Here is a 23,697-nt window from a genome sequence, read left to right as displayed (position 1 = left end):
AAGGACCGTGCATGCCTCCCAGGCCATGGCGCGCCGCGCCATATGTTAGGTGTGACGCGCCAAGAGAATGAGGCGAGCACAAGGTATCTTTTTTGAGCGCTTCTCACCGCACTGGTGCGCCGCTTGTTTTGCGCGGCGTGCGGAACCGTTTTTCGTGCAGGTGTCGGCCCATATGAGTGTGGGCACAATTTTGGGACCATTTTGGATCGACTTTGGCTTTTTTTAGGTCTTGATATACTATTTAGTGACCCGATCAATTGGGTTTCCGGATTCGAAATCCGATGCAAGTCGTGTTGATTTTAATGTTCATGGTTTTCTGAGAACGATCAACCACATCTATAATTCTTGCTGCTCCTGTATTCAGCTGAAAAAAAAAAAAGTATCTTGTTGGGGTCCAACTTATAGACTTTAGGTAGCGCATGGAATAAAATCACCCATACCATATGCCAAATCTTGTATCATATTTCATATTCAATGACACATAAAACTGTTCTGAGGCTCTCTCCTCAAGCCAGCCTATATATACTATTGTTGCACAAGTTGCGTGGTTTCTTCATGCATTATGTATTCAAGTTTATATAATATAGATCCAATATATATTTTAAGAAATAAATCATAATTTTTCTTAGTGGCTACGAGTGTCTGTGCTATCATCAACTTAAAAGTGAACGTTATTCTTGAATTCCTTGTATTAGGAAATCAAAAGGGTGAGAAATTCAAAAACGGCTTCTAATTTTTGTTTTACTGACCATAAAATTTTAATGTCAAAGAATTATAGATCACGTTTAGCACTTTACGAAGATACCAATATCGTGTACGTACTCCAAAAGCTAGAAGTGTCGTAATGTGTTTCAGAAAATAAAATTAAAAACATAAAACAAAAATAAAAACGGGTCTTCCATTTTAGAATCGTTGTAATTTTTATTTTTACTTTTTATATATAGGGTCCTCTTGCAAGAGCATAGACCAATTTGGATAAATCACCGAGTCGGACCATCCAATACGGAGGTTACACGTGGAATTGTCCTCTAATTGGAACGTCAAAACTAGTGGGGGCATGATCTGAGGCAAGAGTAGCAGCGCACTATAATTGAGGGATCACTTGTCCTACTTTTGTAGGGTTATATATTCAAGTTTGACAAATGAATATGAAGCATAATTTTTTGTCTGATCTTATACTAAAAGGTGTCAGTAAAAGGAACAATGAAACGAGGGTCATGATTTTTGGTTCCTCTAAAAGAAAACCGACCCTTACCATTTTTCTTTTGGAAGTTTATCCTCGAAAATAACCTGCAAAGTGATCAAATTATTGGCCGGCCACTTCGCATATATGAAGTAAAACGTCATTTATTCAATAATCTTGTATATATAATCACACTCTCATAACAACGAAAAAACATGTTCTGATTATAATATCACATCTTAAATAGCATATGCATGACCGCAAAGTCAATGCTTCGTATATTAATGTTAAGGTATGTCATGATAATGTTCGTAGCACTTTTGTAGATTAATGCAAGAAAAATGGTACAGTGATAATTCCGACATATGCACCTCACAATTTTATAAACTTTTACAAGTTTTCATCTTTTTTCGGAATGTGAGAAACCTAATATGATTCATTAAATTGATGTCCGTTTTAGCGGATTATTATTTTCTCAACGAATGATTCAAGACCGAATCTCATAAGTAAAATCAGATACTTGCTCGAATTTTATTGAACTCCATTTTATATTTCCGAAAATTGTATTTCAAAATTAATTAGCAACAAAAATAAAATAAAAATAGCCCGTGATCTTATAAAAATAGCACCAAAGATTGGTTGGGCTAATGGCTAAGTAGTCAATTAACATTACTGTGTGCCTTTGTAAACACGGGGAGGATGGGGCTGTTGTGAATAAGTAGTCGGAAACTGAAGCTCATTTGATGTCCCAAATCAAGTTTTTAACATTATCTTTATACTTTGAAGCGAATGAGAAGCAATAAACTATTCAACCACTTCAGAACTCTCTCTCTCTCTCTCTCTGTGACATTGTCATCTTCTTGTGTCTGAATCAACGCCGAGTTTACTTTTACTGTTTATTGATAGTGAAACTCTCTTAGACACGTCCATTTCAACTATATTTTTATTAACATTAACAATTACACTTTAAAAAAAAATAAGAATAAAAAAACACGTCAATTCAATAGCTTGACTTGTATGTCTCATCTCGGCCCATGTCTCCGTTTTCTATTAAAATGGAGTTTTTGTATGTGTTCGGCTCTCTGACAAAGCCCAAAACTATATGAGATCAACATTTTGGGATATTTCCTATTTTAGGACTAAATTTGAGATTTTTCCTACTTTTTTTTCAACTAGAACCATCTAAGGAGAGAGAATTATTTTTTTCCCTAATCTACCCTTATCTCATTTATGTGAATTCGACTATATATAAAGGTTTTTAAAAGTCCATAACTCATTACCTTTAATATTGAATAAATTATATTTTAATAAAAAAAAATATAAAAGTAAGAGGGGAAAGAATGAAAGAAAAAAATCTAAATTTTAAAAGGTCAAAACTCTTGATTTCGAATTCCGTTTTCGAATTTTTTTGTATCAATGCGAAGCTCTCAGTGAGTGATTTCATTTAAGACCAATCTTGACCATGTTTTGTTTTAAGATTAAATTTTGTGACGACATTGTAACAGAACTGCTAATAATTTAGCGACAACATGCTCACGAAATTTAATTTTTCTTTGACAAATTCGCCAAGAGTCATTTGATTCTTTGATAAATATTGCTTTTACAACGTGTTATCATGTAGAGGTTTGAAAAAAAAAATTAGTGTTTCATTTTTTGGTTTTTAGGTATTCAGAAGTTGACAACAACCATGAGATTATGGACTAATTTCTCGAGAAATTCAAAATTACGTGACAATGTCTTCAAGAAAATATCCATGTTTGTTTCTCATCTCAAAAACTGTTTTTTAGTTTTTGAGTTGAAAAAATTGAAAACAAAAATTGAAAACATGTTTGGTAAAGTGTTTTCGGAAAAAAATTTCAAAAAATTTTGAAGTTGTTTTTGAAAAAAGTAAAGAAAACTGAAAACAAATAAAAGGTGTTTTTGAAAAAAAAAAATTCTTCTCTTCTCTCCTCTTTCTCCTCATCTTCTCTTTTCATTCTTTCAAAAACAAAAATGAAAACTATACCAAACACTTTTTTCAGTTTTTTCACTTTCTCAAAAACAAAAATGAAAACTGTACCAAACAACTTTTTTGAAAACAACTACAAAACAGTTTTTCAATACAACTACAAAAATTAGAAAACAAAAAACAAAAAACTTTTTGAGTTAACTACAAAAATTTTGTGACTTTGTTGTCAAGGTCACGAAATTTATGGATTTCGTGACAACATGGACTCAAATTCTTGATATTTTGTGACATAGTAGTCACGAAACAAAGATCATATTGTTAAAAAACATAACAATTTTGTGACAACATGGTCACCAATTTTTTTTTTCTTTTTTGGGCGAATTCGCTCTAGATAACTTGATTATTTGACAAACAGTGGTTTTCAACGTGATGTCTAGTCGAGGTTGGAATTTTTTTTAAAAAAAAAAAACTTAAGAACTATAAATGTCAACCTTACATGAGATAATGACTTGTATTATTTTGTTGGAATAAATTTCCTTACTAATGTTATTCTTTAAAAATTTAAAAAAAAATGATATATTTTAAGGGACGTGTAAGAAATCTACATTAATTTTCAAATTTACATAACGAAACATGTTTTTTTCGCGGACCAAGTTATTATGGTGCATTTTCTCTAGAAAATACAATATTTTGTGACCACAATCATCACAAAACCGCTCCGTTTAGTGACTACAAGGTCACCAAATTTCAGCGTTTCGTGATCACAAGGTCACCAAATTTCGGTGTTTCGTGACCAAGTTGTCACAGAAATTATGGATTTCATGACTACTGTCTTCACGATTTCCGTAGATTTCGTGACCACATCGTTACACAACAGAGATAACGTGGTCACGAAGCGTGGTGATTTCAGGACATCTTGGTCACAATTTTTTTTTTTTCCAAAATTCGAACAGTACGACTTGATTAGAAGAAAACTTGTGGTTTCCAGCCTAGTGACGAGTGGGGGTTGAATATATATATATATATATATATATATATATATATATATATATATATATATATATATATATATATGTAAAAAAAGAATAATATTGTATGAACCATGTAATCCAACATTGTATGAGATCGTGATATAATGACTTGTATTATATTGTATAAATATATTTCCTCACAAATGTTATCGTATAAAAAAATCGATAAAATGATATATGTCAAGGTAATGGTAATCAATCTATGTTATTTTTCAAATTTACGTAACATAATGTGTTATCACGTGATCCAAATGTGTCAAGGTCTTATGTACATACGGATTTTTTTGTTTTATTTTTTGTTAAGATATCTACCAATTGAGATGATCCTCAAAACCATATTATTTCCTGGACCAAGTTATTACGGTATATTTTCTCTAGAATTAAACATTTCGCAACCACAATTATCATGAAACTGTTCCGTTTCGTGACAACAAAGTCACAAAATTTCAGCATTTCATGACCACAAGGTCACAGCTTTTCGGTGTTTCGTGACCAAATTGTAATGAAAATTATGGATTTTGTGAGCACTGTGGTCACGAATTCTAATATTTTGTGACCACATTGTGATGCAACAAAGACAACATGGTCATGAAGCTTGCTGATTTCGTGATATCTTAGTCACGAAATTATTTTTTTTTTTCAAAAATTCGACCAATACGACTTGATTCGAAGAAAAGTAGTGGTTTCCAGCCTGGTGAGGAGAAGGAGTTGATTTTTTTTTTTTTTTTTGTTAAATTACAATATGAACAACTCCAATATTGTATGAGATCATTAGATAGTAACTTGTATTATATTGTAGAAATATAATTCATCACAAATGTTATCATATAAAAAAATTGGTAAAATGGTATATTAAAAGTAATGGTAACCAATCGATATTATTATTCAAATTTACGTAACATAACGCGTTATCTCGTTATCCAAATGTGTCCACATCTTATGTGTATAAGGATTTTTTTAAGCTATCAACCAGTTGAAATTATCTTGAAAACTATTGTTCTTTCGCGGACCGACTTAATATGGTGCATTTTTTTTTTCTAGAAAATACAACATTTCGTTACCACTGTCATCACGAAACTGTTCTATTTTGAGCCCAGAATGTCAAAATATTTCAGCATTTCGTAACCACAAGGTCAAGAATTTCATTGTTTCATGACCAAGTCGTCACAAAAATTATGAATTTCATGACCATTGTCGTCACGAATTGTACATATTTCGTGATCACATCGTCACGAAATAGAGACAACATGGTCACGTAGTGTGCTGATTTCGTGACATCCTAATCACAACTTTTTTTTCAAAATTTGACAAGTACGAGTTGATTCCAAGAAAAGTAGTGGTTTACAGCCTGGTGACGAGTGGGTGTTGAAATATAAACTTAAAAAAATACCTTATGAACCATGTAATCCAACATTGTATGAGTCGTAACTTGTATTATAATGTAGAAATATAATTCTTAACAAATGTTATCATATAAAAATCAGTAAAAGATATATTTAAAGGTAATAATAACTAATCTATATTATTTTTCAAATTTACCAACATAACAAGTTATCTCGTGATCCAAATGTGTCCACGTCTTATGTGTATAAGGAAATACAACATTTCCTTACTCCAGTCATCACAAAACTATTCTATTTTGAGCTCACAATGTCAAAATATTTCAGCATTTCGTAACCACAAGGCCACAGAATTTCGTTGTTTCGTGACCAAGTTGTCACACAAATTATGGATTTCGTGACCATTGTCTTCACGAATTCTGCATATTTCATGATCACATCGTCACGAAATAGAGACAACATGGTCATGTAGCGTGCTGATTTCGTGATATCCTGGTCACAAATATTTTTTTCTTTCAAAATTTGACAAGTACGAGTTGATTCGAAGAAAAGTAGTGGTTTACATCCTAGTGACGAGTGGGGGTTGAAATATAAACTTTTTTTAAAAAAAATTGGCTTATGAACCATATATTCCAACATTGTATGAGATCGTGACTTGTATTATGTTGTAGAAATATAATTCCTCACAAATGTTATCATATAAAAATCAATAAAATGATATATTTAAAGGTAATGGTAACTAATCTATATTATTTTCAAATTAACTAACATAACATGTTATCTCGTAATCCAAATGTGTCCACGTCTTATGTGTATAACGATTTGTTTTTTTTTTAAGCCATATACTAGTTGACATTATTCTGAAAACTATTTTTCTTTCACGGACCAACTTAATATCGTGCATTTTCTACAGAAAATACAACATTTCATTACCACAATCATCACGAAACTATTCTATTTTGTGACCACAAGGTCACAAAATTTCAGCGTTTCGTGACCACAAGGTCACAAAATTTTGTTGTTTCGTGACCAAATTGTCACGAAAATAAAAAATTTTGTGACTCTGTCGTCACGAATTCTGCATATTTCGTGACCATAGTCACAAAACTTGTTGATTTGGTGACATCGTGGTCACAAAATTGATTTTTTTAACTCGACCAGTACGACTTGATTCGAAGAAAAGTAATGGTTTACAGCCTGAGTGGGAATTGAAATTTTAAAAAATATATATATCTTATCGTAAGATCATGAGAGAGTGACTTGTACTATATTGAAGAAAATAACCCCTCACAAATATTATCATATAAAAAAATCAATAAAATGATATATTCCAAAGTAATGATAATCAATCTATATTATTTTACAAATTTACGTAATATAACGTGTTATCTCGTGATCCAAATGTGTCCACATCTTATGTATATAAGGATTTTTTTTAGTTTTTTTTAAGATATCTACCAATTGAGATTATTCTGAAAACCATTTTGTTTCCCGGACCAAGTTATTATGGTGCATTTTCTCTAGAATATACAACATTTTCGTGATCAGAGTCATCACGAAACTGTTCCGTTTCGTGACAACAAAGTCACAAAATTTCCGCATTTCGTGACCACAAGATCACATCTTTTTTATGTTTTGCGACCAAATAGTCACGAAAATTATGAATTTCGTGACCACTGTGGTCATGAATTATGCATATTTCGTGACCACATCGTCACGCAACAAAGACAACATGGTCAAGAAGCTTGCTGATTTCGTGACATCCTAGTCACGAAATTATTTTTTTTTTCAAAAATTCGATCAATACGACTTGATCGAGGAAACGTAGTGGTTTTCAACCTGGTGATGCGTATGGGTTGAAATTTAAAAAAAAAAAAATTAGAATATGAACCATGTAATCCAATATTGTATGAGATCATGAGATAGTAACTTGTATTATATTGTAGAAATATAATTTCTCACAAATGTTATCATATAAAAAAATTGGTAAAATGATATATTTAAAAATGAAGGTAACCAATCAATGTTATTATTCAAATTTACGTTTCGTGATCAAATTTTCACAAAACAATTATGGATTTCGTGATCACTATCGTCACAAATTCTGCATATTCTGTGATCACATCATCACGAAAGAGAGAGAACATGGTCACATAGCGTGCTAATTTCGTGACATCCTGGTCACAAATTTTTTTTCTTCTTTTAAAATTTGGCAAGTACGAGTTTATTCCAAGATAAGTAGTGGTTTACAACTGGTGATGAGTGGGGGTTGAAATATAATCTTTTAAAAAAAATATTACCTTATGAACCATGTAATCCAACATTGTATGAGTCGTGACTTGTATTATTTTGTAGAAATATAATTCCTCACAAATATTATCATATAAAAATCAGTAAAATGATATATTTAAAGGTAATGGTAACTAATCTATATTAGTTTTCAAAATTCACTAACATAACATGTTATCTCGTGATCCGAATGTGTCAAAGTCTTATGTGCATAAGGATTTTTTTTTAAGTTATCTACCAGTTGACATTATCCTGAAAACTATTGTTCTTTCGCGGACCAACTTAATATCGTGCATTTTTCTCTAGAAAATACAATATTTCGTTACCAAAGTCATCATGAACTGTTCTATTTTGTGACCATGAGATAGTGACTTGTATTATATTGTAAATTTTTTGGGATTTCATGAGAACAAGTCACGGAATTTATTGATTTCGTGACCACCCCTAAACCCTAGACAATGTTGTCACGAAATTTTTAAGGGAACAATTCATCCTAACCTAAAATATTCGTCACTTTTTATATTTCACTCATATTTTAAAAACATTTCACTAATAATTGTTTCTATTTTTCCGGAAAAAATACCTTATGTTTCAGAAATTTAGTCAACAATTATTGAAATATGATCACCAATTATTGAAATCTGATCAACATCTATTGAAATATGGTTAATTATCATTGAAATCTGATTAACTGCTATTATTGAAATCTAGTTAAAAGTTATTGAAATATGGTCAACAACAATTGAAATATGATTAATTATTATTGAAACTTGGTCAACAACTATTGAAATCTTGTTAATTGTTATTGAAATCTTGTTAGTAGTTATTGAAAATTGTTATTTACGAAAAACAGTTACTTTCGACTATTTCATCGCCTTTTAATTAAGAGAAGTACATCAAAGTAACAATTGGCAAATATTAATTTTGTACATTAGCCAACATTTTAATAATTTTATAATTTAGTCATTAACGAAGATAAACGAGTGAATATATATCAAATACCCTTATAGTTACTAGCACATATAAAAAACGAATTAAAAAATGAAGCACAAATATCGATAACAAGAAAATATAAAAACTAATTCCTATACACATTTTAGCTATTAATTATATTTAAATACTCTCTCTCGCTCTCTCTCGTTTTTCTTATTTTTCATATCTTTGTTCAAATAATCATATTGAAAAAAAACTTTAATTCGTATCATATTCTTTATGTTTATAAAAAATTTATTGGTAATTTTTTTGTAAATAATAGTTAATTTTGATCGATTATGGTTAATGATAATTAATTTGTAGCCTACTTTCTTCTCTATTCTTTTCTCTTTTGTTCCATGATCACACAGAGAGAGAGATGGAGAGAGAGATGTTGCATTTTATTAGATAAATACATACATACATATATACATACATACATACATTAATACATACACATAAAAATGGAATAGATTAATATGTACAAACAAACAAACAAATACATAAGCACGCAAATCCATTTACATAGATTAATATATTCTACTTCTTGATGCACATTGGAGATGTTGAATGAGGTTGTAACCAAAGGCGGTCCACTTATTGTAGGCCTAGGTGCAGACGTGGATCAAGAAATTGGCACAATGGTCATTTCTAGATGAAACTGTTGACATTGATGCCCACAAGAAGAGTAGTAGTTGTTGCATATATGCATTTGATGTAATAAAGTCTCACGAAGACTCTTGCTTGTAACTGCTGAATAATTAATAAAGAGTTTAAACTTTCATTCATTCTTCTTTTTTTGCTTGAAGTTTTATGATAAACCTTAGTCTATAGTCCTTAAACAAACCTAACAACAAATGAAGATTCAAATACAGATTTGCATGAACAAACTCTTCATGGTTTGTTTAAGACAGTATATTCACTATCTAAGGATCAAAGAGCTATTGATCTTAGTATGATTGTTAGGAGAACCTATGATATCTGGTTCTGAGACATAGAGAGTTGGAGACTCTATAGTTATTCCTAAGTATCTTCTGAAGATACTGAATTGACCAGTGCACTTCTAGAGACAGTGTAAGAACAAACCATTTAACATTTTCTATCTAAAAGTCATTATGTATGAATTGCATCATGCTTGCCTCAATCCTGAAATGCGACATGTCACTTCATAACTTACATACTCTCATTTGAGAAAGTCAGAGTTCTAGATTCACTATGTGATATAGACAAGACCTATTGGTGAAGTACTAAGTTATGAAGATGTCATGAACAACTTTGTAAAGATCTCATAGATATGGAATTTATGTACGAGATTGCTAAAATGCAATGTATATCTCCTCATGTTTTGTTCATTGGAATGTGAATAAATGAACTGGCCAGTGTCCAAATTGAGTCATGACTCTTTTGGATGAATCAATGTGACTTGTTAGCTTGCGTCAATACATTGTTTCTAACTTATTCACAAGTGACAAAGGAGTTGAGGAAATAACAACTAGAAGGGTAAAATGGTAATTTTATAAATCTCATCTAGTTGATGATATTCATGAAGGGCAAACATATATAATATTCAATGGATCCACTCATCACAATTAAGTAGAATTTTGAGTAGAAAATATATTCATTTGAACCGAGAGATTTTCAATGTCAACTCTTTAGTGGAGTCAGTTGACATTAACCTAGAACTTGGAAAAGGTTTGTGATTTTTTGTTTCCAAGCATGCTAGCTCAAGCTTTGTTCATTTGGATCCATGAGTTCACTACCACAACTCATTAGAGTAGGATTTGTTAAACTAGTAGCTAAGTCAAAACAAGTTCAAGTGTTGAACTAGACGAATTTTACGAAGATTGTCTAAAGGGTAATTTTGTCCAGTAGGACATAAGATGGTATAAATGTCAAAAATAAGATTTTGGAAATTATCATATGATGATAATGTGAATTAATTCACACGGCCAAGACTTAGTTTTGGGCCTTGAGGATTGAATTTCATTTTATGGGATTTTATGTGAAAATTCTACATGGGCTTTTCTTGTATTGTCTTGTACAAATAAAGAAACATCTAGAAACATGTTCTAGATGATAATTTCGTGGCCATCATCAAATAAAGAAAGAGGGAAGTTATTTTGTGCATTGATGTATGAAGATACTTGCCAAAAATGAAATGATGAAACAAATTTATAGCACATGGTTGTTGTTGTACACGCCCAAAACAAGAAAGGGAAACTAATTTCCAGCCTTGTTATTATTATGATAGGAATGAGAAACAAATATTGTGCTTATGAATATGTGATATTCAGCCATAATAGAAAAGAGGTAATTGCATCTTTTGCATTGATTCAAGGCAATTCATTCTCCTATAAATATCACACCACATTCACAATGTTGGAACAAGTTTTGGTGTGCCTTTCTCTCTCTATTTGGCCGTGCCCCTCTCTCCCTCTCTTCTTCTCACTATTTTGTTTTGGCACCTAGGTCCTCATTTGACCTAGCGTTTTGTATTAGCTCTTTGGCTCTAAGACTAGTTCTTAGGTCATTGTGTTTAATAGTGCCCACACACTAAATCCTATCCAAGCTCGAAGACTCTAGTGGTAGAAACTATCATGGTTGCTCGGATTCAAGAAGACACGAAGGAGACAAGCTAAGTGGGGAGGCGAGCGATTCAACCAATCCACAAGCTTCTCAACGCTCAAGCTTCAAGCGAGGTTGGTACCGAGTGAAAACTCATTATAGTTTTATTTTAGATTACATGTTCATGCACTTTGTCTAGGTAGTAAAATTGTTTTACATGTTTTAAAGAATTTTTTATTTTCGCCACATTTAGAAACAATTTTGGGTTTTGTGGCACGTTCGCAACCATTTTCATTTCGAAAATAATATATACTTGTGGCCGAACCATAAAATCAGGAAAGAATGGTTATATTGACCTACCTCGAGATTAAGCGTCTATGCCGCTCGTCCACAAGACATTCAATCGCTCCGTGAACCCGAACGTTCACTAACACCGAGAATTCAGACGTTCACTTACACCGTGAACCCTCTAAACGGCTCCCAACTTGATGTCATATTCCGATAAATAATAATCAGATTAGATTCTAACCAGAATCTACAAACTCGTGTTAACTAAAGACAAAACACGTAAGCACAATCCGTTGGAAATTTTCAATTTCCCAAACACTAAGCTCAGATAAAACCGATAATCGAATATCAAAAAAATTGAAGTTTCTCTTTTAATTCATAAACTATAACCATTTTCTCACAAAAAATACTGACTTCAAAACCTCAAACTCGATAAATAAACGATCTCCGTATTTATAATCTCAATCCAAATTCCCAGATTCTCCATTGACTCGAAAATTAAATCTAAATACAATCCGAAGAAATTCCAAATTTCTTCAATATTAAACTCGATCCAAAATAAAGAATTTAGTCATTGATTCAAAATCTTCATGTCTCAGAGTTCCAATGCTTCCATGTAGAAGCATAACTCCGAGCCATGCGACACGAGACAAACGAGACAAATCAATCCAAAGATAAATTCCAAGTCCAAAAAGAATCATCAAATCCTCAGTTCAAATAATAAATTAAAAAAAATCCAATTTCAAACATCCAAAATCAGAGTCGATATCACTTAAACTCATCAAACCCGTATTCACCAAGTCAAACCAAGAACACGAGACGAAAGTAATAAGGACATCGTAATCAACTAGCAACAACAAGAATCCAGTTGTCAATGGTGCCCACAAGAAGAGTAGTAGTCATTACTTATGTACATTTGATGTAATGAAGTCTCACGAAGACTCTTGCTTGTAACTGTTGAATAATTAATAAAAGTTGAAACGTTAATTCATTCTTCCTTGTCAGTTTGAAGCTTTATGATAAACTATAGTCTTTAGCCCTTAAACAAGCCTAACAACAAATGAAGAGTCAAATATAGATTTGCATGAACAAACTCTTCAATGTTTGCTTAAAACAGTAGATTCACAATCTAAGGATCAAATGGCTATTGATCTCAATATGATTGTTAGGAAAATCTATGATATCTGGTTATGAGACATTGAGAGTTGGAGACACTATAGTTCTTCCTAGGTATCTTCTGAAGGTACTGAATTGACCAGTGCACTTCTAGAGACAAAATAAGAACAAACCATTTAACCTATTATGTCTCGAAGTCACTATGTATGAATCACATCATGCTTACCTCAATCCTGAAATGAGACATGTCATTTCATAGCTTACGTACTCTCATTTGAGAAAGTCAGAGTTCGGATTCACTATGTGATTTTTAACAGGACCTATTGGTGAAGTACTAAGTTATGAAGATGTTGTGAACAACTTTGTGAAAATCTCATAGATATGGAATTCATGTACAAGATTGCTGAAATGTAATGTATATCACCTCATGCTTTGTTCCTTGGAATGTGAATAAATGAACTGGCCAGTGTCCAAATTGAGTCGTGACTCTTTTGGATGAATCAATGTGACTTGTTAGCTCCTCGTTAATACATTGTTTTTAACTTATTCACAAGCGACAAAGGAGTTGAGGAAATAACAATTAGAAGAGTAAAATGATAATTTTGTAAATCTCATCTAGTTGATGATATTCATGAAGGGTAAACATAGATAATATTCAATGGATCCACTCATTACAATTAAGTAGAATTATTGAGTAGAAAATATATTCATTTGAACCGAGAGATTTCATTGTCAACTCTTTAGTGGAGTCAGTTGACATTAAACTAGAACTTGGAAAATGATTGTGAACTTTTGAGTCCAAGTATGCTAGCTCAAACTTTGTTCATTTGGATCCATGAGGTCACTACCACAAGTTATTAGAGTAAGATTAGTTAAACATGAAAGCTAAGTCAAAACAAGTTCAAATGTTGAACTAGACAAGTTTTACGAAAATTGTCTAAAGAGTAATTTTGTCCTTTTGGACATAGGATGGCATGAATGTCAATAAATAAGTTTTTTTTTTACATTGTCATATGATGGCAATAAATTTAAACCACACGGCCACACTAGTTTATTGGGCCTTGATGATTGAATTTCATTTCATGAAATTTTATGTGAAATTCTAAATGAGTTTTTCTTATGTTGTCATGAACAAATAAAGAAACATCTAGAAGCATGTTTTAGAAGGCCTATTTTCGTGCATACCATCAAGAGGAAGAGATTTATTTTGTGCATTGATGTATGAAGATACTTGCCAAAAGAAAAAAGAGGAAACAAATTTGCTTCTAGAAGCAATATAGTGGGCGGCATGGAGAGAGGCAAGACAAATGAGCAAACAAATCCAAGTGCCATGAAGGCTTATGTTGGACGTCCAAGGGTAAGAAGAGGAAACAAGGATTTGCTTATGAATATGTGATATTCAATAGAAAAGAGGAAACTATATTTTCAAGGCAAACCCCCTTCTATAAATACCCCACCTCATTCATATTTCACAACACACAATTTTAAGATTGAGAGCTTCTCTCTCAACGTTCAAGCTCCATTCAAGGTTGGTACAGAGTAAAAACTCAAAGTAGTTTTAAAATTTTAAATTATACGCTCATGCACTTTGTCTAGGTTGTAAAAACGTTTTACGAGTTTTTAAAGAAATTTTTATATTCCGCCGCTTGTTAGAAGCGATAATCGTTTCTTAAATCCTAGATCTATTCCAACAGAATCATTACAGATTTCTTTATCCAAATCAAACAAAATCAGTTCCATGTTCGATTTTAATAATCTCATATCCGACACTAGCTAACGAACGCATCATAACTTTAGCTACACAAATAGAAACGCAACGATTCCAGTTTCATCACAAAACTCACTTCAATATCTTTCTAACAAGATAGAAGCTCAATTTGAACCAGGAAAAACTTTCTCAAAAACAGCCCGTGATACAGGCACGCAGATTTGGAAATCCAGTTTTATTGCTACAAAACACAATTTCAAGAAATCATAACTCACTCAATTGTTAACGGATTTACATGTTCTTGGACGTTTTAGAAAGCCCATTCAGTCTACAATCCAGGAAAAATACTAACAAAAATGATCTCAGACCATATCGGACTGCCCACATCCGTTTACCAACCTGTCCAATACCAGCGAAAATCATATCGAATTTCAAATAATCAACCATCAATTTCAGACTCCAAACTCAATTCACGCAAAACAAAACATCTCAAATTGATTTTAGAAACTAATCCAATTTTGAAATCAAAAACCCAAACCAAAATAAGAAGATTTGAGGTTTCCATTACCTCGTGATATTGAAGAATCTCCAGCGAGAACCCTCTTTATCTCGGCCGACCTCTCCCCTTCACGCAATGCACGCGACCACGGAGAAAGCGACTCGTCGACTCTTCGTCGTCCTCTTCTTCCTCGCGTTCATGTTCTCTCCCTCTCGTTCTCTCACGCTCAAGCTCTTTCTCTCGCGTTTACTTTCTCTCTCGCTCACCTTCTTCTCCTTTCCTTCTCGTTCTTTCTTTCTCTTCGTTCGCTCTTCCTTTCTCTTTTCTTTTCTGTGTTTTTTTCTTGTTGTTCTTATCAACTAAGCAGAAGAACCGACTTCACAGAGAGATAAGGATGAAGGAATTTCGAAATTTGCTATTTGATCCCTCCTTAATTGCTCATTAAATCCCTCCTTGTTTTATCTATTTTAATTTCCTCCACCAAACTATTTTTTCTTCTTTTCTTGTTGCAAAATGAATCCTTTTCATTCTATTTCTTTCTCGGGAGATGGAAAATATGATTAGAAAATTAATTAAATAATTTCCCATTCTATTTCTTCTTTTTTTCACGTAGAATTCATTCAAGGTCGTTGAAATTTATTTTCACATTCGTAGTCCGTCACAAATTCTCGAAAATATTCCAGAACCTTGTCGATCTTAAATGTCCTTAGTTCCTATTTTCGGTTTATTCTTGTTCTTTTGAGAAACTTAATTTGCAACATTTATTATAAAATTTCGAGTCGTTACACCTTACCACCCAAGGCAAGGGCAAGAAGTCCCCCCGACTCTCCTGACCCCTATATAAACCTCCTCTCCACGAGGGGTAAGGTAACAAATGAAAGCTCTGCTGAAATTGATTCTCACTGAGCTTGCTCTTGAGAACTCATAAGCATTCAACGCAATCACACTAATGTTGAGCATCGGAGAGCGCGCCAGAGACACCGCCTCCGCGCCCCAATGACTGAAGCATTTCTCGGTCTTTCAGGGATACACAAGCATAGTTGGAGCATCCTCACAGTTACAAATTATTGTAGCTGGAGTGAAGACCCATCTGTAGCTTAGAACGAAGATTGAACTCATAGCTTGGAGTGAATTGATGAACTAATCGATAATTCCCATACGTAGAGCTTGGATTGGAGATTCTCATACCAATTTGGACCTTATTTCATTCACAGGGTCGGGCCATGGATCGAACCACTTTGGTGTTTAGTGTTGATCCATTTTCAAGCATTAATACACGTCATATGGACATTTGCATCTAGTTGTTTTTAATACTAGATAGACTCCCACTTGTTGAGTCTCGCGACTCATAGATTATGATCCTTGGTAATGTAGATAAATGAAAGAGCGTCTTTCAGTAGGACGGAAACTTGGGAAGAGCCGGTAGTGTGTTCCTCGACCTTTTGGGTATAGTGTAGTAATGTTTAGTAAAACAGAGACGAGCGTCTTTTGATACCGTTTGATATAAGTCTTGTCTCAAACCTTATTTTCTATTTTCGCATATCCTGTAAAATTATGTGCAGAATATATCCTAGACGCATGAGCGTAGTTGCACTTCGGTCGCTATAAGACCTAATCACGTGTGTTACAAATTGAATTTTTTTCATAATTTTATGAACTACCTTTATCGAGTTGCAAATATTAAATAAAAGTTGTATTTCAAAGCGTTTTATGTTGTGTTTGAACTTCGTGGTCGCGGTTCTCGGCCGAGCTACCACTCGCGGACCGTGACAATAATATAGAATATCCCCGTGATATTCTCATTCGGACATACCCGTCTCTACACAAAGGATAAAGGTTCACGAGGAAATTTGATATAAGGAACTTGGACTAATGGTTAGCATTTATAAAGCGTTACGAGATCGACAATAAATGCGGGATATACATTGACCGCAAGATCCGGGGAAGATATACCTGATTAGCATACTATAAATACTTGAATACTAGGCTGAAAAATGCCATCTTAAATGCTACATCTTTCACCTCATATACCTATGATATGCTTCTGTTGTCGCACGAAAATGAACAACGATTAAATACCTCGGGCGGTTCGATCCAAGGCCAGACCAAGTGACCGCGCTCGGGCCAAAAATGGGAACTCGTAGACCGAGTTGCACCCTCCAGACCCTGAGGTGTGTTTTTGGGGAGTGTGACCGTGCCAAAGGTTGGCTGCCTATGTACCCTTTAGTCGGGATCAGGTCAGAACGTAGTTCAGTTTGAATGTTGGGGGCTATCTTGGGCTCGGAGGCTTGAGAATCCAAGGCTTTAGAGTAGGACCCGACTCGTAGCTTCTAGTGAAGACTTTAGAGGGGTCGCTTGCCTCGTAGCTCAGAGTTCTAGCTCAAGGGCCAAGAAGCAGGAGAGCAGTGTGTACTGCAGAGACTCGGGTCGCAGAAGAGGAGCGCGCTCCCTCTCGTGGAGGGGGGTCCTTGAATTTCTGAGCCGAGGGAGGAGGAGCGCGCGCTCTTGGAATGTCATAAGAGCACGGGAGATGAGAGAGTTCTCGAGAGAGAGTGTGAAGATGTGTTGGTATGAATGAGCATGCCTTTCCCTCACCCTAAGGGGGGTATTTATAGTGTTGGAGGAGGCCTTGGGCCGGCCCCCTCAAGGCCCACCGGATGGCCGGGAGCGGGGCGCGCGAAACTCAACGCTCGGACGGGCGCGGGGCGCGCATGGCGTGCTGCTTGGACGGGCGCGCAAGGCGAAGCGCTTGGACGGGCGCGGGGTGCCCAGCCGAGGCAGCAGGAGCTCTCGGCCCGGGCAGCAAGGGCACCCGACCGAGGCGGCAGGAGCGCTCGGCCGGGGCAGCAGGGACGCCCGGCCGAGGCAATAGGTGCGCTCGGCCGGGGTAGCAGAGGCGTCCGGCCGAGGCAGCAGGGGTGCTCGACCGGGACAGCAGTGACGTCCGGCCGAGGCAGCTGGGGCGCTCGCCCGGGGCAACAGGGACGTCCGGCCGAGGCAACATGGGCGCTCGGCCGGGGCAGCAGGGACGTCCGGCCGAGGCAGCAGGGGTGCTTGGCCGGGGCAGCAGGGGTGCTTGGCCGGGGCAGCCGGGACGCCCGGGGCGTGGGGACGCGCGCGCGCGCGCCGGGACGCCCGGGGCGCGGGAGCGCGCGCGGGCTGGGACGCCCGGGAGCGCTCAGGCACGCGCGCTGGCCCACTGGGCCAGGAGCGCAGGTGCGCGCGCGGCCCGAGGGCGCGGGCAGGGTAGCGCGAGCGCTGGCCGGAGCGCGGGCGTGCTGGTGCACGCGTGGGCCTGTCAGGCCGTGTGTGCGCTAGGGCGCTCGGGCCTAGCGGGCCGGGGCCCATTGGGCTTTCCGGCCGGCGAAACCTGGCCGGTCTTAAATTGTTTTTGAATTTCCGGTTTTCCGAAAACGACCGGTAACATTAGCCCCCCAAGTTTACGGCTTGCGGAACGTAAGTCGTGAACTTTAGAAAAAAGAAAGGGCGTTGAGGTCATTTTACCCTCTTGGTCATGTGTGGCCGCGCATTTTATTTTTATTATATTATTATTATTATTATTAATTTTTTTTTGGTCGGACCGGGCCGGCTGGGCAGCAAGGCCCGCGCGCGGCCTGTTGCCGGTGGGCTGGTGCGCGCGCGAGGGGGGGGGGGGGGGAGGAAGGAGCAGGGTTTGCTCCTTCCTTTCCTATAAATAGGAGGGTTCCCTCCCTCTTTTTTCACAATTGGCAGCCTTTATGGAAATTGGAAAACTCCTTTGAGTTTGAAATTCCCCTTGCGGAGTCAACTTTTTTACCCTTTTAATGGGGAGTGAGCTTTTTTCCCATGTTGATGATCCCAAGGTTGACTCTTCCTGCCCTCTCCAAGATTTTGGGGGGGCGGCCAAGGGTTCCTTTGAGGAACTTGATGGGATTCCCATCTTTGTCGAGGAAGACTCTTGCGCGGCCGACAAATGGCTCGCAGAGTTGGAGACTGACGCCGCGGCGGTTGCCGAGTTGGCGGGGCCCGGGAGCGGCCTACCTACCGGGTGCGGCCCCGAAGGGGAGGACGAAGGGTCCAAAGACTCGCGTTCGTCGCAATTGGTGATTAACTTGGTTTCCTGCGAGGCGTCCTTTGATGCCCCCTCGCTTAAGCAGCGAGGTGAAGCGATGGTAAGTGATGGGCTTCCTCGGGCGTCTAACTTAGATGCCTCGGGTGCCGAGCTTGCGATAGTGCCGTCCGAGTCTTTCTTGGATGAGATTTACTCCGACGATCCCCTAGGGTCGGACTCAGAAGGCCTCGGAGAGGACTTGGAAGCTCCTCCCGTGAGGGGAAAGGAAAAGCGTAGCGGAAATGTGTTGGAGACGGCCTGGACGGTCTTCGAATCCGCGGAGTCTTCGGGCTACACGTATGCCAAGTCCCTGGAAAGGACTCGCTTGTACGGAGTAGGCGACTCTGTTGCCCCCGTCGGCTTAGACTGCAAGGGGGTCGATGTTGCAAGCACGCTCACTACCCGCGTCTTTAGCACGCTTCGGGAGACATATGACATTCCTCCCTCGGTGGGGCTGCTCAGGTCTGCCCCCGAGGACAAGCCCTCTCGCCCGAGGGACGGGTTTGCGGCCGTGACGATCGGAAGCCTTATCTGTGGGCTGCATCTCCCGTTCCCGAAGATCGCCCAGCAGATTCTGACCCGACTAGGGGTCCATGCATGCCAGATGAGCCCGACGTTCTATCGCCTGTTGGCTACATGCTTCATGGAATGGCACTGCCAGACGCAGCGTGCCATGACCGTGGATGATTTCCGCAATCTGGTTGCCGTCTTTCCGGCGCCGTGGCAGCTGGGCTTTCACATGGCTCGTGCTCGGGGCAACGTGAGGTTGGTCGATGATAGCGACCCGCCTAGCCGCCGGTCGTGGGTGTGGGTCTCAACAGACGCCTTTGGTGAAGCGCCCCTTCGCTTCGGTCATCTGGTAGACTTCTTAGTGGATGAGGGGGCGGCGGAGCTCCCTTTAGTGAGAGAGATATCGGGGATGTCAGAATCCCGCAAGGCAGGCGAGCGGTTCCGTTCTCCCGAGCTGATGGCGCTTGCCGGGTGGTTCCCGCCCTTTGCTCCGGGCATCGAGGAGGCGCGCCGGGCGAGCAGGCCTCCGAGTCCCGAGGCTCAGCCAGTCGTTCATGCTTCTCGAGGTAATTTTGCGGTTTTATAAGTTCATTGTTGACAGAAACCTGACCTTTGCTGTTTTGTCTTGTGTAGCTGCAAAGAGGCGAGCTCGGAGACTGGCTTCCGCTTCTTGGAACCCCGAGCGGATAGAAGAGCGTGTTCGAGACTGCCGGCCCAGTTGAACAGGAGCCCCGCGCCTCTTTGAAGAGGGCTTCGACCTCGGCGCCTCCTGATGAGGGTTCCGAACCCAAGAGGGTGAACTCGGCGGTGGAGCTGGAGGCGATAGAGTCTCGAGGTGACTGCTTTTGACATCTCGAGGAGTCTCCACTGTCTTGGTGGAAGGGCGTGGTGTCGAAGAGCACCATTGCTTTCTTTCAGGCAGGGGTTACCGACGCTCAAAGGGTCAGTATTTCTATTCATTCTATTGTAAGCATAGGTTTAGTTTTAACCCTTGCTTTTTGTCATCGCAGGCGTATGTGAGGGCCGTGCGGAGCGACAGGATTTTGCACGACTTCATCCGGCGCCTGGGGGCTGCCCAGGAGGAGCTTGCTTGGACGAGGTCTAGGCTGGCTCAGGTCGAGCGAGGTTCGCACCCGGGGGCGGAAACCGAGACACTTCGAGACCAGCTTCGCGAGGCAAAGGTGGAACTCCAGATCGCCCGAGATTAGCGCGATGGAGCCCAGATGTCGGTGGCCAAGATGGTGGGGGAGCTGACCGAAGAACGGCGAGCTTGCGAGGTGGCGTCCCGATCGGCGGAGGTTTTTCGCACCGAGGTTACCGACCTCCGAAGATAGCTGGATGCCCGGTCCAACGCTTTAGAGATGTCACATCGTTAACTCACTTCAAGCGAAGCGGCGTGTGTTCGGGCGGAGCGCGATTCTCTGGTGGAGGAGAATGTTCGTCTCTCTTCCCAGCTTGCTGAAGCAGAGCGAAGGGCATCCGACTTGCAAGACGACTACGACATAGGGACCGAGGAGGCCCGTCGTGCCGGAGCGGTGGAGTGTCGGGAGACGACCGCGACCGAGAACGAGGCCCGGGGGGTTACCTTTGACTTTTTTGACACCTTGTTTCCCCTACTAGACGAGGGTGCTGTGTGAGCCATGTGACTCCTTTTATAGCGCATATGTTTGGCGCTTTGTTTTCTCCCTTTTTCAGGATTTCATTTATTTTTCGCGCACTTTTTATTTAGCACGTTTTTATTGGATTCAGAGCAGTGGCTCTTTTTCGTCTATGAGATTTTTTGTCGCTTTCAAGTTGAATGCTTATCTCGTATTGAGCAGTTTCGCTCACATATGCCTTCTTTGTGGGCTAACGTGGCCCGAAGGGCTTGTGTCCTTACCAATAGTTTTGGCAGGTTTTACGTCTCCAGTTGGGATTCGTCTTCCGCTCATTTAGTGTTACGACTTGTCGTTGTTTAACATTTAAGGCGAGGGGGCGTTTGTGCCAAATTAGGTGATTGGCTGACGATTCAGTGTGCCTAATGTGGCTATGGCCCAACGACTTCGCTTCGTGCCGATTGGCGATCGAAGAGGTCGCACCGGGTAGTTCCTGGGGGCTCTGCGTCCGTGCCATTGGCGATCGGACGTGTATGTTGCGCCAGGTTAGGCCGGCGTCTTTGAGTTCGTGCCCTGGAGTAAGCGAACGTGCGTTGCGCCGGGTTAGGCCGGCGTCTTTCGAGTTCGTGCCCTGGAGCAAGCGAACGTAGGTTGCGCCGGGTTAGGCCGGCGTCTTTCGAGTTCGTGCCCTGGAGCAAGCGAACGTAGGTTACGTCGGCTTAGGCCGGCGTCTTTCGAGTTCGTGCCCTGGAGCAAGCGAACGTAGGTTGCGCCGGGTTAGGCCGGCGTCTTTCGAGTTCGTGCCCTGGAGCAAGCGAACGTAGGTTGCGCCGGGTTAGGCCGGCGTCTTTCGAGTTCGTGCCTTGGAGCAAGCGAATGTAGGTTACGCCGGGTTAGGCCGGCGTCTTTACTCAAACCATGTGTGTTGCGCCGGGTTAGGCCGGCGTCTTTGGTGTTCGTGCTCTGGAGCTAGCGAGCATATGTATGGCTCAAATTTGGCTGTTTTTAGGGTTTGAGGCAGCGCCTTTACGCGACTTACATGCGTCCCGGGAGATGTCTTTCACCTGCGCCTTTACGCGTCTTACGGCACGCCGGGAAGGCCGACGGTTTACCCGAACCCGTATGCACGAAGGGCCGTCGGGGTCCGAGCTTCTTAAGTCTGTATCCCCGTGGGGGACTTAAGCTTGGATAAAAGTGTTCGTGCTGTTGAGCGACCGAACTTATGTGTTGCGCTGGGCTGAGCCGGCATCTTTGAGCTCGTGCTGTTGAGCGACCAAGCATATGCGTTGCGCCGGGCTGAGCCGGCATCTTTGAGCTTGTGCTGTTGAGCGATCGAGCATATATGTTGCGCCGGGTTAGGCCGACGTCTTTTTCTCAAACCCGTATGCTTGATGGGCCGTCGGGGTTCGAGCTTCTCAAGCCTATGTATCCCATGAGTGGGGGGCTTAAGGGTTTTTTTTTGTTGGGCCGTGAATTCTTGAGTGTATGTCGCAGGACCCGCCAGCCCCCCCAAGTTTTTAGTTTACAGGTCGTGCCGTGATGACTAAAAACTTTAATAAAGTGGATAAAAGATCGCAAACTTTATTTTTCTTTGCTAATAGAGAACATCCTCAAACGGTGGCACGTAGGCCTTATTGAATAAGGGAAATCAGAGCAATAAATGGGGGAGCTTAGTCACTGGTGGTATTGCCTCAAGTGTTCGGCGTTCCACGGATGCCGGAATTGAGTTCCGTCCGTGTGTTCGATGTAATAGGTTCCGTCATGTATGACTTGTCGAACTCTATACGGTCCTTCCCAGTTCGGGCCCAGGACCCCGGCGCCTTCGTACTTGGGTGTTATGGAACACGCGCCTAAGTACGAGGCTGCCGACGGCGAATATCCGCCTTTTGACTTTGGCATTGTAGTATCTCTCAACCTTTCGCTTTTGTGCAGCGAGCCTGGTGAGGGCCTCGGATCTTTTCTCGTCGATTAGATCCAATTCGAGGCGTATGGCCTCATCATTTTCTTTTTCGTCGAAAGTGTCGACTCGGTAGGTGGGGACCTCCGTTTCTACGGGGACCACAACCTCAATCCCAAAAGCTAGGGAAAAAGGGGTCTCTCCGGTGGCGTTTCAAACAGTCGTTCGGTAGGCCCACAAGATGAAAGGTAGCTCCTCAGCCCAGACACCTTTTTTGGCTTCGAGCTTTTTCTTGAGGTTGCTTTTAATCGTCTTGTTGACGGCTTCCACTTGGCCATTAGCCTGTGGGTGTCACGGGGATGAGAATGTCTTGCTTATCCCTAGTTGGGCGCAGATTTCTCTAACCCTGGCATTGTAGAATTGCGTGACATTGTCGGTCACAATTGATGCGGGGATGCCGCGGCGGCATATTATGGACTTCCAGATGAAGTTTCTAGTGTTGGCCTCGGTGATTTTGGCCAGAGGCTCTGCTTCGACCCACTTAGTGAACTAGTCGATAGCGACGATGGCATATTCATATTGTCTCGGAGCTTTGGGAAGCTTGCCGATGATGTCTACGCCCCATTTCGCAAAGGGACGTGGTACGACGATGCTACCCAGGGGAGA

The 23,697-nt window shown here is 39.9% G+C and overlaps 1 long non-coding RNA gene across 1 annotated transcript; it reads right to left on the bottom strand.

Annotated features, from left to right (window-relative positions):
- Positions 1-14,694: 14,694 nt before the first annotated feature.
- On the bottom strand, positions 14,695-15,457 carry LOC149390063 (uncharacterized). Its single transcript, XR_016300262.1, has 2 exons — positions 15,009-15,457; positions 14,695-14,839 (listed from the first exon to the last, which is right to left on the bottom strand). It is a non-coding gene; the product is annotated as an uncharacterized LOC149390063 (long non-coding RNA).
- Between the last annotated feature and the right edge of the window lie 8,240 nt (positions 15,458-23,697).

This window comes from Urtica dioica, chromosome 7 (assembly GCF_054948205.1).
Source record: "Urtica dioica subsp. dioica isolate 48M chromosome 7, U.dioica_male_clone48M_v1_H2, whole genome shotgun sequence".
In the NCBI taxonomy this organism is placed as follows: domain Eukaryota; kingdom Viridiplantae; phylum Streptophyta; class Magnoliopsida; order Rosales; family Urticaceae; genus Urtica; species Urtica dioica.
Note: the sequence above shows the minus strand (reverse complement) of the source record. Positions and strands in the feature narration are given on the sequence as shown.